The 15,665-nt window shown below is 35.0% G+C and overlaps 1 protein-coding gene across 1 annotated transcript in view; it reads right to left on the bottom strand.

Moving 5' to 3' along the window:
• The window catches only part of CLYBL (citramalyl-CoA lyase), a 240,598-nt gene that overhangs the window by 179,649 nt on the left and 45,284 nt on the right, over positions 1–15,665 (bottom strand). The gene's annotated exons all lie outside the window — the stretch shown is intronic.

The raw sequence follows: 15,665 nt of genomic DNA on the forward strand, positions 1-15,665 counted from the left end.
AGCTTCCAATAAAATAAGCAGCATGATTAATTTAAAATTAAAAAATGAGTAGGAACCAATGTCTTGTCCCAAGAATTTATGACATTTAAATGGTTTCCTTCTAGACCACATGGGAATAGGCTCATCGAGTAAAAACTGGCTCTCTGGAAGCAAAACTGACAGCTCTGCTACCTCTAATTAATTGTCCCCTACCATGTCAGGCACATCACTATTGTCCAGACATAAAACAGAGAAAAATTCTTCAAAGGCAACATTGATACCTGTCAAATAACCAGTTTGTCTCTCTGCTGTGATCTAATCTCTACAAGTGGAAGACTTGGTGAAATTTAAACTTGTAAGGCAGTAGGCCAAAGACTTCATCATAAGCGTCAAGATATTATCATTCACCAAAATGCACATCCTAAAAATTTTTGTTTTATTTATAGAAACCACTAGCAAAGCATTGTTCTAGAATGCAGTCTAAGTATTTGAAGATCCAAGTTGCTGACATTCCACCTCTAGGTGAGATATCTTCCAGAGAGTCCTTCTTCACCTACTTAGCCTTTATTTATCTAGCTTCACTAAATAAAATTATTTTAAGTGTATCTAAGTAAGTTACTATAGCACAAGCATATCTGGATAGTAATTAATCACAAATAGCTCAGTGTGTTTGGGTATAAAATAAAAAACGTAGGGTTGTTAAAAAATGACAGATTTAAGCGCCATCTGGGCTCTCTGGTCACAGTGGCGCCAATTCCAAAGAAAGGCTTAACGGTGCATGATCCGAGAATCCCATCTGTTTTATCTAAAATGAATCAGTCCAACAGTTTGGCCATTTTTCTGTTACAGGACTGCAAAAATAAATAAATAAACCCACTTCCTTATTTAAGAGGTTTTCCCAATTTCCCAAAATTCAAAGCCAACTGGTAATTTTTTAAAATTAAATTTGGTATTGGTCCAAAATGCATATTAGGTTTCTTGTTATTATTATTATTTTTTAGTTTAACATTCAAAGTGCCTAATGTGAATGCACAGTATTCTTTTAGATAGCATTTTTTAGTTTGCACATGTATACATTGCAATAGCTCCCTAATATGGCTAGCTAAAACAGAGTGATATTAAAGGATCTAGTTGATATAATCAGACTATGAGATTGATTCAATACCTTTGAACAGCTCTGGAGGAGCCAAAATACATACTTAGATCTTAACAAGGCATTGCAACCTTCAAGTCCCACACCAGGACGCCACTGGCTTGCACCAATTCCTTTTCAGCACCATCTGGGTGGAAGATCATGAATTCTTTGCTTTTGAATGTGTGCCCATGTTGTTACCTCACACCTGTTTCTACCTTTCTTAAGGTCATAAGCCAGTTTGCTTCTCTCCAAAGAAAATCAACTGTAACTATTTAACAGCTTTCATTTCCATTTCAAGCTGTCTTAAATAAAAGCTTATTTGGCATAGGTTTAAGTAGAATATAGCACAACTAAACTAAGATAGCAAGGCTTTAAGCTTAATTATACAGAATGTTGGTAAAGTCATTATATATTATCTAAGTCTCTGTCACTCAGCCTGACCAAGTGCCACATTGTTAGCTAGACTTCCTTGTGATGTCTAGATGAGTCTTGATTAAGAAAGATGTGTTTCTCGAGATCCCGGAAGTCCGTCTGTGCCAAAGTAGCTCTTTTTGCTCAATAGGAAACCAAATTTTGTTCTCCCAAAAATCTCATTTGCTCCCCACATCTGATATCCAAGGAGGCTGGTTACTCATTATGGGCCTGATCCAAAATACACTGACTTCAATAGGCCTATATAAGGTCCTATGTGACCTTCCCAAACAAGTCTGTGTCTGCCTCATCCTTTGTTCCAACCAACAGGTATGGACAATAAGCAATATCTTCTCTCTTTGCCCTTTCCAAGACCTGCTTCCAAAGCATTAAACTCAATTAATCTGAGATGGGCCTTTGCCCCCCCCTACAGAACCCACTTTCCATACATGGTAATAGCAGTATGGGCATATTATCTGAGAATACTTGTGGGACTTGTTTGTCCCAACACCAAAAGTTACTCATGCAAAAATTCCATAAATATTAAAAAATGTAAGCAAAATCCTATTTCAACTATAGCCAGCCACATTTAAGTCCTGATTCATAAACATGTTAAATAATAATAAAAATAATAATAAAGGCCTTCCAGAAAGTAGTGCTTACTCTCATGCTTAACTTTAGGTTCAGTGGGGCTCTTCATTGTGTGTAAAGTTAAGCATGTATGTAAGCCTTTAAGGTATCAGGGCCTAAGGTTCTTTTGGATTTAATGTGCTCTTATAATTCAGTTATGTTTTTAAAGTACTAATGTACATTTCTATTTCTTAACTTTTGTGGTTTAACTTGTGGGATTTGTTTTCTTGCAATACACTCATGCAACTTTTACAAATACTAATGGGGGTAATTTGTGTTCACCGAGAGATTAATAAATTATTTAATGATATTATTCAGTTTTGTATATAAAATTATCAGATGCTAAATTATATAGACCATGCTATGCTTCACCAAGAGTGTAAACTTTAATATAGGCTCCCATACTCTTAAAACTTAAAAAGAAACCAAAAGGAAAAGGAAAGAAGAAATTCAGTTCCCTCTCAATTCTTTTTTCAGTAAATAACTAATAGGAATGGTAACCCTGTATAATTATAATGGTTAAAGCACATTAAACTCCCATTGCAGTAGGTTCTCAACTGCTCAAATGATCAGGCTCAATGACCCAATACTGAATTTTTTGAATCAATTAAAAATTTTTCACTGGTTGCAATGGAAGCAGAACAGAGCCCTAACATATATTTTTTTGCCACCTTCACTCACATCAAATAGTAATGTCTGTGTAAGTATTCCCATTTAAATCAATGGGACCACTTGAAGACTAAGGTTTTGTTTAATGTGAGTAAGGGTGGCAAAAGCTAGCTCTTAATGTTTGTAAAATCCTTTGAGACCTCCACTGGAAAGTAAAATAGAAATGCAAAGTATTATTGTAATACAGAGTTTTCATGAACACAAGACATTCTCTTAACAAGTTTAAATCCCATTACTGGTTCTCACTACAACTGTCCCTTTATTAGTAAAAAATAATAATAATTAAAAAAAAAGGACATGAGATCTAGTTAACAACTATTCACTCTGCAGAAGTGAATTAGAGATAAGCAGAAACAATGCGCCTCTCAATACCAGAAGATTCATACCAAACACACAATGCACATTTTTATCATACATAATAGTATTGCACACAATTACTCTGTCATCTTTTAGTCTTAGTCTTAAACTGAAGGAGACATTTTAGTTCCATTTTAGAGTATTCTCCAGCTATTATACCACTTCATTTTGTAAAATGTAAATATGTATATAACATTCACATTTTACATTGTAGAGGTTAAATGACTTGGATATTCTAGTACATTTTATATTTCCATTACATAATATTGAAATATTCCTGTAAATAACCTAAAATACAGCACTTCTTAATCCAGAACCTGCATTATTAAGGGATATTTACATATTAATTAGATATTGCATTTTCCTTGTATAAAACGGATATAAAAATAACCTGAGTGTTATAATATTGATGAGTTGAAAGAATAACAAGTTGTACTTAATCTTATTAATTAGACATCTCTTTAAATACCTGGCCTTTTGGGGACTGAACATGCTCAACAACTCTAACTTCAGTGAGAGTTGAGGATGTTCAGCACCTGTCAGGATGATCCGTGAATGCATGGACATTGTGTACAGGCTTCTTTCATTAGTTTGTATTTGACAAAAAAATACTTCCAATTTAAAATGTTATCTTCTACCATATAGACAGAGACATGTAGCATAGTTACAAAAAACATTTAAAAGCCTGTGCATAACTATTTCAGAAAATGAAATAAAAATAAATAATCACAAGTAAATGTATTTAACCGTACATATAAGGCAGATGAAACCATCTTGCTGGACATAGCCTGGCTGTATGGGGACACAGGAAGGGCATGAAACAAACTGTTTGGCATAACAGTAGAAGTTATCTATTGTATCACTAGTTATACCTTGCAAAATGGAGAGAGTATGTGGAAAAAAGAAAAGTCTAAATCAGGGGTCGGCAACCTTTCAGAAGTGGTGTGCCGAGTCTTCATTTATTCACTCTAATTTGAGGTTTCGTGTGCCAGGAATACATTTTAACGTTTTTAGAAGGCCTCTTTCTATAAGTCTCTAATATATAACTAAATTATTGTTGTATGTAAAGAAAATAAGGTTTTTAAAATGTTTAAGAAGCTTCATTTAAAATTAAATTAAAATGCAGAGCCCCCCAGACCGGTGGCCAGGACCCAGGCAGTGTGAGTGCCACTGAAAATCAGCTTGCGTGCCGCCTTCGGCACGTGTGCCATAGGTTGCCTACCCCTGGTCTAAATTATATTTAGATCAGTATAGGAGATAAATGTGCACACGATATCTGGTCATGATACTTTTCAGGCTGACAGTACAAAACACAATTAAATTGCAAAGCACAGTGAAGTTTATGATATTTAAAAGGTTCTTAAATTAGAAGTAAAACATCCCTCTGCCTAAAACAAAACAAACAAACAACATTTGGCTGGCTCTTCTCTTCCTGATGGTTAGAGGAGACACATGGGAACATGATGGTCCAGATTCAGGGAGCTTCATCTGTGTATGTGAACAAAAGGAAAGAGGTAGTTCAGCAGGGCACAACTGTTTTAAGTTACTTCAAAACCCACAGAGTTCACGCTATGCTGATCCTTTGCAGACAAAAAACAGTTGTTCTGGGTAGAGAGGCTGGTCAGCACACAGACTATCAGAATTCATTCTCAGATACTGCTGCTTTTAAAGTATAATGTACATGTATCTGTGTCAAAAACAAAAACAAAAAAGGCCTGAATTTGTCCTGATGTTCTGGAATATTGTAAGTCATAATGATCATCACCAGCCAAAATAGAAATCACAGTCAGAGCCTACTGTTCTCCACATGAAATGCTAGTGTATTTCTCAATGGAGGTGGGGGCAGTATGCTATTTCTTAATCTTTTTAGTGTCCTGACAAATGCAATCCCTCTCACATCATCCATTTCTAACAGTTTTTTGTGTATCATGACATACAGTATCTGGCATGTCTCTAATTTCACATAACTATCCATCCGTCCAACATGCTGAAATGATGACAATAAACTCTGTGGATGGGTAATCTGTCTGCCACAGGATGATGAAAAGCTAAGGTTTGTTAGCAAGTTTGTAGTCCACAGGGAATTCTGCAGGTGGGAAGCCATTACATGCCATTATTGCTGTGGTGCAATAGTCACTGAGCCACAGAAAAATAACCCTACAGGACAGCCAGCTTTCAAAGACAATGACTGAAAAACATTATTACAACTATGTGTACGTAACACAAAGCTATTTATAAATAAATGAGACACTGTAGCTCTACATGCAAAAGTTACAGACACTGAAGAATCAATGATGCACATATTTGCAACTCTCAAGGTAGAAGAGAGTTGTTTAATCTTACTTAAAGATAATATTTTTCTTTTTCCTAATAATTAGTTAATACCTCATACCTCTTTTGTATAGATTAATATGATTATTTTAGTAATAGCTAGCCTTAATGTGAATCTCACCTCTAGAATTTGACAGCAATAATGGCTTTATTTTTATATATGCTTATATTGGGAAAAGTTTTTATGCATGAAATGCTACTTCTATATAATGTACCAACAGCATGTCCAGTTGAACTGTCCTATTTCTTTAATTTAAACACATACACAGGTTAAAAGTATCATTTACCAGGCAAGAATTTTAAACACTCTTGAAAGAATGTTTTATTTTGCAAAATATTCACAGCACTTTATCTAGAAAAAGCAACAAAGTTCCTTAATGCAATGCAGTTACTGAACACATTTATAAATATTTTCATCATTTGCTATACAGTTAAATAATTTATTACACCAATAAATATGATTATGTGGTTAGAGAATAAGACTGGGTGTTAGGACTCTGGTGGTGTATTCTAGCTCTGCCACTGACTTGCAGTATGACTGTGGGCAAGTTACAACATCTCTGTGCCTGACAGTTTTCTTATCTACAGAATAGGCATAATAATAATACTATCTATCTATCTCACAGAGTGTTATTTGGCTCAGTTAGGGCTTTGAGATCATTGAATGGAAGCTGGTATAGAAGTGCAAAGTAGAATTATCATAGCTAATACAAGATGTTTAATAGTTTCCTCACTTGTGGCACCACTCCACTTTAAATAAATTTCCTAAGAGAATTACTCCAGGGTTATTCTAGTCATACCAAATTAAGATTTAACCAAACAGTTAGCTTTAGACATAAACAGCCATTCTTTGACAGGTGGCATTTCTGAGGGGTTCAGCAAGGATTGCATGAAGTAAATCCAAGAAAATCAAAATTAAAATAGAAGTCTTTTCCCTAGCACCAAGTCTAAAAATGGTAAACTCAAGTCTAACAGTAGCTGACAATTTTCTTATTTTTAAAAATCAAAAGCAATTAAATTCAGAAATATTTCTAAGTGGTCTAAAATGAATCATAAAATTCTAATCAAAGTTATCAACATAAAGTCAGATTCAATACGATTTCAGTGATAAATCTTTACAAAACAGCAGAATTACAAAAGTCACAAAGATAAATAGAAATCTAAACTAAAGTACATCTTAAATAAACAAAAGCTTTTGTTGTCACACTGAAAGGACCATAAAAGTAAGCTACAACATAGGAAAAGCCTTTTAAACTGACAAAATGGCAAGCCAGAGGTCAGAGAGCCAAGCAGGTCAAGAAAGCCCTTCTTCCAAATTTGAGGATCATTCTTCTATCTAGCTGTGCCTGGATTGGTCTGATGATAAATTCCACATTAGCTCCTCCCCTCAGATGGAGCAGAAACACTTGAACTGCCTTCTGTCTCAACAAAACTTTAGTTTGCTGATTGGACATGAAACAAAGGAAAGCCAGCAGGGTACAATTTATAAGGGGACAGAGTAGCCTGACATGCTATTGTGCTCTAGAAGTATCCACAAGCTGTTAATTCCATTTTAACATTGTTAATAAGACTGTTAACACATCTGACTTTGTTTAGAGACCTTAAAAACATCAACAAACTATTGAAAGACCCACCAGAAGTAAAATATGATCTATTCAGGTAGCATCTCGCATCAAAATATTATACTTTCCTTTCCTTAAATCTTAAAACATGAAAAAATGTCCATGAGATTTAGATACATGAGTCTAAACATCATTCATCTATCATGTTAAAATATTTAGCTAAACATATTTTCCAGACCAAATTTGGCTACTTGTGTTTGAAACTACTATAATCTTTTAAAAGCAAACAAAATAAAACTGGAATTCCCCTTACACACATCTCTCTCTCTCCCTTCTGCCCCCTCCCCCCCATGCGCACACACAAACAAATGTGCAGATTTAATCAGTGTGGAATGTTTTAAATGAATAATTGGGTCTGACAGATTTATTGCAGTTAATTTTGCAATAGAATGAAAAAATGTTTGGATCTCAGCCTTTAAAGTATTAGGAAAACAATTAATCCATCACATAACAGAAATTCTCTTATCACACCCTCATGTCCAATTAAATAATGTCAAATAATTTTATTTATTAGAATACTAAAATTTAGGCTCAAAATATTAGGGAAATAAGATTTAATTTTTCAGAATTTTTAAATATGTAATTGTGATTAAGATCAGATTCTCAGTTGGGAGATTTTTTTTTTAAAACAAATAACAAAAACTAATATTACTTTAAAACCTAGATTTCCCTTCTCCTTCAGTTTTTCCATGTCAAGAATATTTTAACAACAGAGCAATTGCAGGGAAAATCTAAAGAACAATTATCAATGCACAAGTACAGAAAACATTTTAAATAAGAAAAAAAAAACATTTTAATTTTTGCAAATACAGAGTCTGTACTTACTCAGAAATAACTCCCACTGAGTAAGGACTATACAATTTATGAATAAATGATAGCAAACTTTTGAAATTTCAAGTAGTACAGTTTCATTTGTCTTTTTTCATAGCTGAGGATTACTAACATCTGTAAAACTGTTTAATGTAACACCCTATCTCCTTTTTAAAATGTAAATTAAAAAAAAAGTTGCAAAACAAAGAACCTTTCCAAAATAACAAAATCAACAACCTACAAATGCACTGAAATTTGACACTTGGCAAATTCATGCATTTCAGATGTTGTATAAGACTTTTTGTTTTTTAAGCATGTTACAGTAGAGTTCAGCAAATTTTGGTCACAAACGTTTCTGCCAGTGTTTTAAAAAGACTTGAGACTGAAAATGCAGCGAGCATTTTATGGTTTCATAAACAAAAATAAAATATAATCATATTCACAAAAGAGGGTGAAAATTTAATAGTTTAAAGGTTTAAGGGGAGTGTTCTGCTATTTTCACTCCTACCAGTTTTGATATTCCTGATGGAGTCACAGGGGAGATATATAACAGACAAAAGAGACCATTAACATGTGAGAATATAGGAATATAACATTATGCTGTGTGTTATAAAAGAGTAAATACAATATCTAATGGAACAGCACCCTCCAACAGATCAAATGGAAAAACAAAACAAAACCCCAAACCCTAAACCACATTTAATGGTAGTTAACATTGTAATTCCTTATAGCCAGTTTCATTAGAGCCATCACCATGATAAGACATGCAAAAATAGCGATTGCTGCAGTAATTTTGAATGGTAGATGTAAGAGGAATCATATTTGTATACCACTGTTCAATCTGTATTCCCAAATACAACATGGTTCTTGTTTTACTGGCTTTTTACAATCTTATATTCTATATACGCACATTTCAACTAAGTATTTCAGTTGCCATAACAACATCATAAATTTGTTCTCTGAATCCTTTTTAATAAAATCATTTTGGAACACTAATGCTATGATAGCCAGTACAGTTTCTCAATATATTTCAGTTCACCTTTTTCTAAAGGAGTCTATTTGTTTCTGTTTCCCTAAGAAACTCATAATCTGAAAATAATGTAACCACCTCCTCCTTTCCAGTGCTGGAAATAGGTCTGTTATAAATAGCTTTCCTGTGGTCTTCAGATCATGTTTTTAAAATAAATAATTCATCTATAGTGGCCAGTGGTCACTCTTTTAATGCTTACCAAAAGGAAAAAAAGTACTGTACATGTAACCTATTATGTGAAATACAGTAAAGTTCTATGTATTCAATTGCAAAGCGCTCAGAAGCATTTTCAAAAATTTACCAAAAATTACTTAGCTGATATAATCCTACAGATTTCTTCAATTCACTCACTTTTGCAATTCATATTATGAAAATCAATTTTATACTGTAATGTTTAAGAAGCCTCATGTGATTTCTGTCATATCATAAGAAATAGAAACACCGGCACTTTAACATTAAATACATTGCATTCACTACCACCAACAAACAACAAAACAATGGACAACAGGATGTGACTAACAAATGCTGGGGGAAAAGTCAAGCTGTGCTTTTAGCATATGCAGTGAAACAGAAGACACTTTTTTCCCTACTTAACATATCTATGCATTTCAATAAGTTCAGAAGAAACTCTGAATTGCTTTCAAAAGTTGCAAATTGCTGTGAATACACTGCAAAGTGGCACTATGGGAACATGACCATCCCATAACTTTAAGATGTTAAGAAAAAATATTTTTTTTAAAAAACAGAAGAGGAAATATCTTGATTCTAGCAGTTAAATATTCTTGAACTAGCAAGAAATTGTATAAATCAATATGTTCAGTATACCTTAAAGGAAAATGATATAGGCAAAAGTATATATAGAAAAAGGACTGAACAGCCATTTATAGCCTCCTCAATTAATGGTCACAGCCAGTTGAGGTTATGAGATGATGTCATTATGAAGAAATATATAGCTAAATGGAAATATCTATTACCTCTATTAGAGATAATACACACACACTTCCAGAGTGGCTGAATTTAAAAAGATGGTATATTTTGCTTTTAGCATTTGTGGTTTTTCATATAACTAAAACGGGATTATCACAATGTTTAAAAAGTTAAACTGAGTCAAGTTTTTAAAGGGACTCACCATATACAAGTTGTTAAGGTATCTATATCAGAAATATTTCTTTTTAAACTATGGAAGGGGGCAGAGGGCAGGATAGAATTCTTCACCCTGAATATAGAATTAGGCAACCGCCACATCAAAAGGAAATCTTGATTCATTTTACCTGAAAAATTAATAGACTTACAACTCTACTATTATAGATTCAAGGCATTAAAAACAGAGGCTGTGGTGACACCCACTGTTCCAGGAACAAAATGCAGCTGCATTTTTTGTTTCTTTAAAAATCATCAGCTGTGCCTTTACAGAGGATTTTGTCCCCATCCTAATATTCACCCCAGCACCCCTTATTTCTTCCCCCCTTTACTTGTCTTTCTATCTATATCACCACCCACTGGCCACAAAAGCAAGATTACCATGTTACAGTAAGCTCCTCTATACAGCAGGGCCAACTCACTGTTCCTAGGGGGAGGGGAAAGCAAGAGAGAGGAAAGACATCAGCTTAGCATTCCTCAGTTGCTTCAGATCTTTACAATTGTTTTTTTTTCCCCCTTCCCTCCTGGAATGAGGAGGGAAGCAATCACTTCAAAGAGGAAACTTTCTGCTTGGTGCAGAGACAGAGTTGCTGTCTCACTGTTGTCAGTATTATTATTATTTTAAAATCCTATCATTCTTTTTGTCAGCCTGTTAATGAAGCTGTTGTTATTATTGAGGAAAACTAGGAGGCAATGCGTGGTGAGGGAGGCGTGTGCACACCAGCAGCTCCCTTTCCAATTTGTTCCCTCTGAAGAAAAGGAAAATATCTATGACAAAAAAATTACAGTGGGCAGCCTTCTTGCTTTCTCAATTAGCATTCCCTACCCTGTGGCTTGTATGCGTTACAGAATTCTGGGGTGCATCTATTCAGTCACAGGATAACATTTTGCAGTAATCGATCATCTTCCATCTGAAAATTTCAAAGCACTATGCAAAACATTAAATAATTTATCCTGAGCACTCCTGCAAAGTAGGGAAATAGCCCCATTTTACAGATGCAGAATTGACGCACAAAGAAGTTGGTGACTCACCCAAGATCACACAGAAAGTCTATGGCAGAGTAAGGAATAAAATGTTAATCTCCTGACTCCATGCCAGGTGCTTTAAACACAAAAACAGCCACACTTTCTTTTTGCACACCTTTCTTTCATTGTTTGTGGAGACAAACAGTATACCCTTCCAGTACAAAACACAAGGCACAGAGAGGAACCCATAGAGGAATGAACTCCTCATCCCTTATACTCATCCTAGAGATAGATGACAATAATGCAACTCATGGTCACAAACATGCTTATTTTATATTGTGTATTTTAGACAAACTGTATTCCAAAATGCCTTACAATACAATTAAAGAATTAAATAGCATCAGGAGAGAGAAAATAACAGATGTGGGCAAGGGGACATAGCTGTTCAGGTGAGATTTGAAAACAGCTGAGTCAGTTTGGCAGAGAGACACTAGAAGGATGTTCCTCATAGTAAGAGCTGCAAAGGAAAAAGTTCCTGCACTAATAATAAGCAGACTGTCTGGAGAGACAAAAAAGAGACAAATATTAGATGCACTGAGAGAGTATGGAGGAGACTAGACACAGGAAGCCAGATTTTCAAAGGTTTTTAGATGTCTAAAGATGCAGATAGGCACCTAGTGAGATTTTCAGAGGCTAAACAGGTTCCTCACTTAAGTCCCATTGAAATTATTCCTAACCGACTTAGGTGCTTTTGACAGTCTCACGAAGTGCCTATCTGCACCTATCGGCACCTAAATACCTTCAAGAATCTGGCCTATGGTTCCTGAATTAGGTTATTGTAACCCCATGGAGAGTTTTAAGAACAAGGAGCAATATTACCAACCTCAAGAGATCAAACATCATGAGTTAGGCCCCCCAAAATTATGAAATTGGGTTAAAATCGTGAGATTTTAAAAATAACAATGCTGGGGTTCTTTTTATTTGTTTTCTGATCTTTGAGTGTTTGGAATTCATGTTTTCAAGCTTTTCTCTTCAGCCATGAGGGCTAGTTTCTTTTTTAAAATCAAAATTGAGATTCTCATGTAATAACCTGATTCTAGTTACTCTGGTTTTAAGAAAAAAAAAAGGGAGATTCATGATAAACTCACAAGAGAGGGACAATTTTGTATTGGATTATGAAATGAATACGCAGCCAGTAGAGTTTGTTTGAAGGTGAGGCCAATGTGGTCCCATTTCGCTGCATGTGCTAGAGAAGACGGGGGACAACAGAAACATGCTTTCCAGCAGTTCTGCTGCAGGGCTCATATGTAATGAGATTTGAATAAAGACACTGTAAAATATACTGCTACGTATGGAAAGTGCTTTGAGATACTTCAGGAAAGACAATACTAAATATAAATTAATACATTCACAACTACAATAATAATGCTGCTGCTTAAGGTATTTCTTCTTGAGTTGAGGCTAGCTTTTTTAGGACTACGTTGTCAATTTGAGTTTCCTCCATAGGTTTTCATACTCTTCATTTAACTTATTTAGGATATGGTTAGGAAATAGTATTGTTGACCAAGTCCCAAAGTATTTTATAAAACTCACTTTTAATAAAGGCTATATAGCAGATATCTCAATCATTCCTATGAACTTCAAACTCTGCAGAATAAAACTTCAGTAAACTATGGTGTGAAGTCAGAGTTTCTGAAAGATCCATCAAAAGACAATATTTGTAAAGAATTTGAACATTAGCAGCCAAACTGACACAGCAAAACCATTGTATTTTTCACCAGTTTTGTTTTGCTATATACAGCTGTGTTTTCACAGATGCAAAGCCATGTGTCTTCAGCAAAAGGTCTACTCTTCCCTTCAGATGTGAATGAAGATCAAAGGTTCAAACACAGAAATACAAGATCCTTTTCCCTTTGGAACATGTTTTTATTTTTTTGCAGTGGCTGCAAACCAGAATTTCCATCTGCTGTCCTTATGCAGTGCACAGGTTAACCTTAACAGTAGGGTTTGCAATGTTGTTATCTCAGCTAAGAAGTGCAGAGATGAATCATTTTTGCATGTATGCTCTGAACATCTCACCAAGAACCAAAAGTAGAACTGCATCAGACAATAATCAGATTAATCTTCATGGAGCATGGTTGAAACAGAGCCTCTCTCTCACTTATTCTTGGTACAACATAACACTAAATTACATAAAAATATACATTTCCTTTCATATTATGCAGATCTTGTGAAAGAAAGATATGTCAGCTATGATCCCATATCAAATTATTCGGCTAAATTTTCTACTGGTGTAAACTGGCAAAGCTTCTTTGATGTAAATAGAGTTGCATCACTTTATTCCAACAGAGAATTTGGCCCATTGTTTCCAAACTGTATTTTGATATACTCTCTCGGTCTCTCAAACAGTGTATTTTCTCAGACATTCTCTGTATCCATTTTTGCATTGCTAGTGATAAAAAATGCAATAGCTTCATAAAAATATGAATGTTAACTGCTATTATTTACATGATCTAATTATGGACAATGTATTTACATTTAACAAAGAATTTAAAAAAAATACAGCATCTATGCCAGTTATTTTGTACAACAATATTGATCTCTTGCAAAAAAATTGGGCTGTTTTAATTGTAAAACTAATATAAACCAACCAGTACCTACATATTTATTTAAAGAGATGCTTTTTTGTTTTGTAATTGTAGTTACTTACAAAATGTACATTGTAGGATTATGTCTGGATATTAGGGATAGAGTAATATGCTCAGCTAAAAGACAGCTGGGAAGTACAGTTTGGGCTCTTGACCGGCTCTGCTGATTGTGAAAAAAGAGCCAAGTATTACATAAAAGCAGTGTTATTTAGCACACAAATACATTTAAAGGTGTGGGGGGGGGAGCTTTTTGTCTTTCAGCCACACCCCTTTTCTGTTATTGTCAACGTGCTAATGTCAGAATAGAAGAAAAGTGCCCATTTGCCCCTGTCAACTACTTTACAAATGCATAAATTGCCAAATAAATATTTATTTTAGCTAACGGTAAAGTATGCTATATCAACCAGAATATGAAGATATTTTGTTATTTTTGCATTTAGTCTCCTCAAGGCCACTAAATACAAAAATCAGTGCAGAGTTATCATTAGTGATCAAAAGAATCAAAGCTTTCACTAGAACCATGTGAAAATTTCCAACAGTATTACATCTACATAGTAGACCCTGTTTTAATAGTAAAGTATGATTGCCATCTAGTGGCCAGTTAAAAATGACATCATTTATGCTTTTCATGCACCATTTATTCTGCTTTAAAGAATTTTTTAAAAACCACACAAATAACTGTCAGTTTTGATTAATGAATAGGAAATGCATATGGATCAACAATAAAGAATTAATATCAGAACTCTGGACTATTTTCAGTTTTACGATGGATATTTCACAAATTTGTGCTTTTTTACAATCTGTGGAGCTTCTGTTAATATTTAAGAGTTTCTGTACTTCAACAATTTTAGTGCAAATTTTTGCTGTGCATTAGAGCTCTATCCCTGATTTCTTGGAATTCATCACATGGTTTAAGTCATGTTATTACTTCTGGTTCCCCAGTTGGCTGAGAAGTCCTCAGGTGCTCAGAAGGGTACACAGAAGTCATTTTTACTCTAGGAAAGGTTATCGCAACCTGCTTTCTGCAAGATAGGCAGAAAAAACATTGGGGCAGATCCCTAGCTGATGTCAAACAGACTAGCTTTATTGGCTTCGGTGAATTTACACTAGCTGAGAATCTGACCTATTGAGTGTTTTGATTTTCCTCACTTTTTTCCAAACAAAGTAAAACAGTCTTGGAACTCATTATTAATATGCCCAAGGACAGTCTTTTACTCAATTTTTTGAAAACCCATAACTCACTCTCTCAATTAAGGAAGCATGAGGAAATTTGTAATTTTTAAAGGGAAATACTGGCAGCCCATTTTCGAAGATTAAATAGGAGAAACGAGCACACTTTTGAGGCCTCTTCTTACACCCACCCACCCCAAATTATACCCAGGGCATTATTTTATTTTCCTCTATTTGACCTCTTCCAATTCCATATTTCCTCATCACATTTTGGTATTCCTAAGAATCCGTTCTCTTCTGTCTGTGCCATTATGACAGGTGGTTATATTGTGTCTTAAAAAGCAGACACCCATGTTACAGGTGGTACAGAGGCATACCTCCCTATTGGGAGCATCCAGATGCATTGTGCTCAGCTCAGGCACAATGGCTTCTAGAGTTCTAGGCTGTGTCACTCTTCCCACACATGGAATATACACTGTCTTGCACAGGATTGGCTTCACTGGCCAGTGAGGCAGTGGAGGAGAGGCAGGTGGGCCATTTCTCCTCCTTATCCTGCCCATGTTACATAGACTAGAATGGCTTGTGAAGTCTGTGTAGTCCACGGAATGCAAGGTCCAGATCGTGTCTATCAACTGCACAGAGACACAAGTGAAGGGAAGGCTCCAAGCATCCTCTCTCACAATTTTGTTCCACCTCACAAACAGCCCAGCCTCTAAACCTGTTTTATTTAACTGAGGCCTGACTCAGTAGTTTAGGCTACTGCCTTT

The sequence above is a fragment of the Mauremys mutica genome, chromosome 1 (assembly GCF_020497125.1).
Source record: "Mauremys mutica isolate MM-2020 ecotype Southern chromosome 1, ASM2049712v1, whole genome shotgun sequence".
Classification (NCBI taxonomy): domain Eukaryota; kingdom Metazoa; phylum Chordata; order Testudines; family Geoemydidae; genus Mauremys; species Mauremys mutica.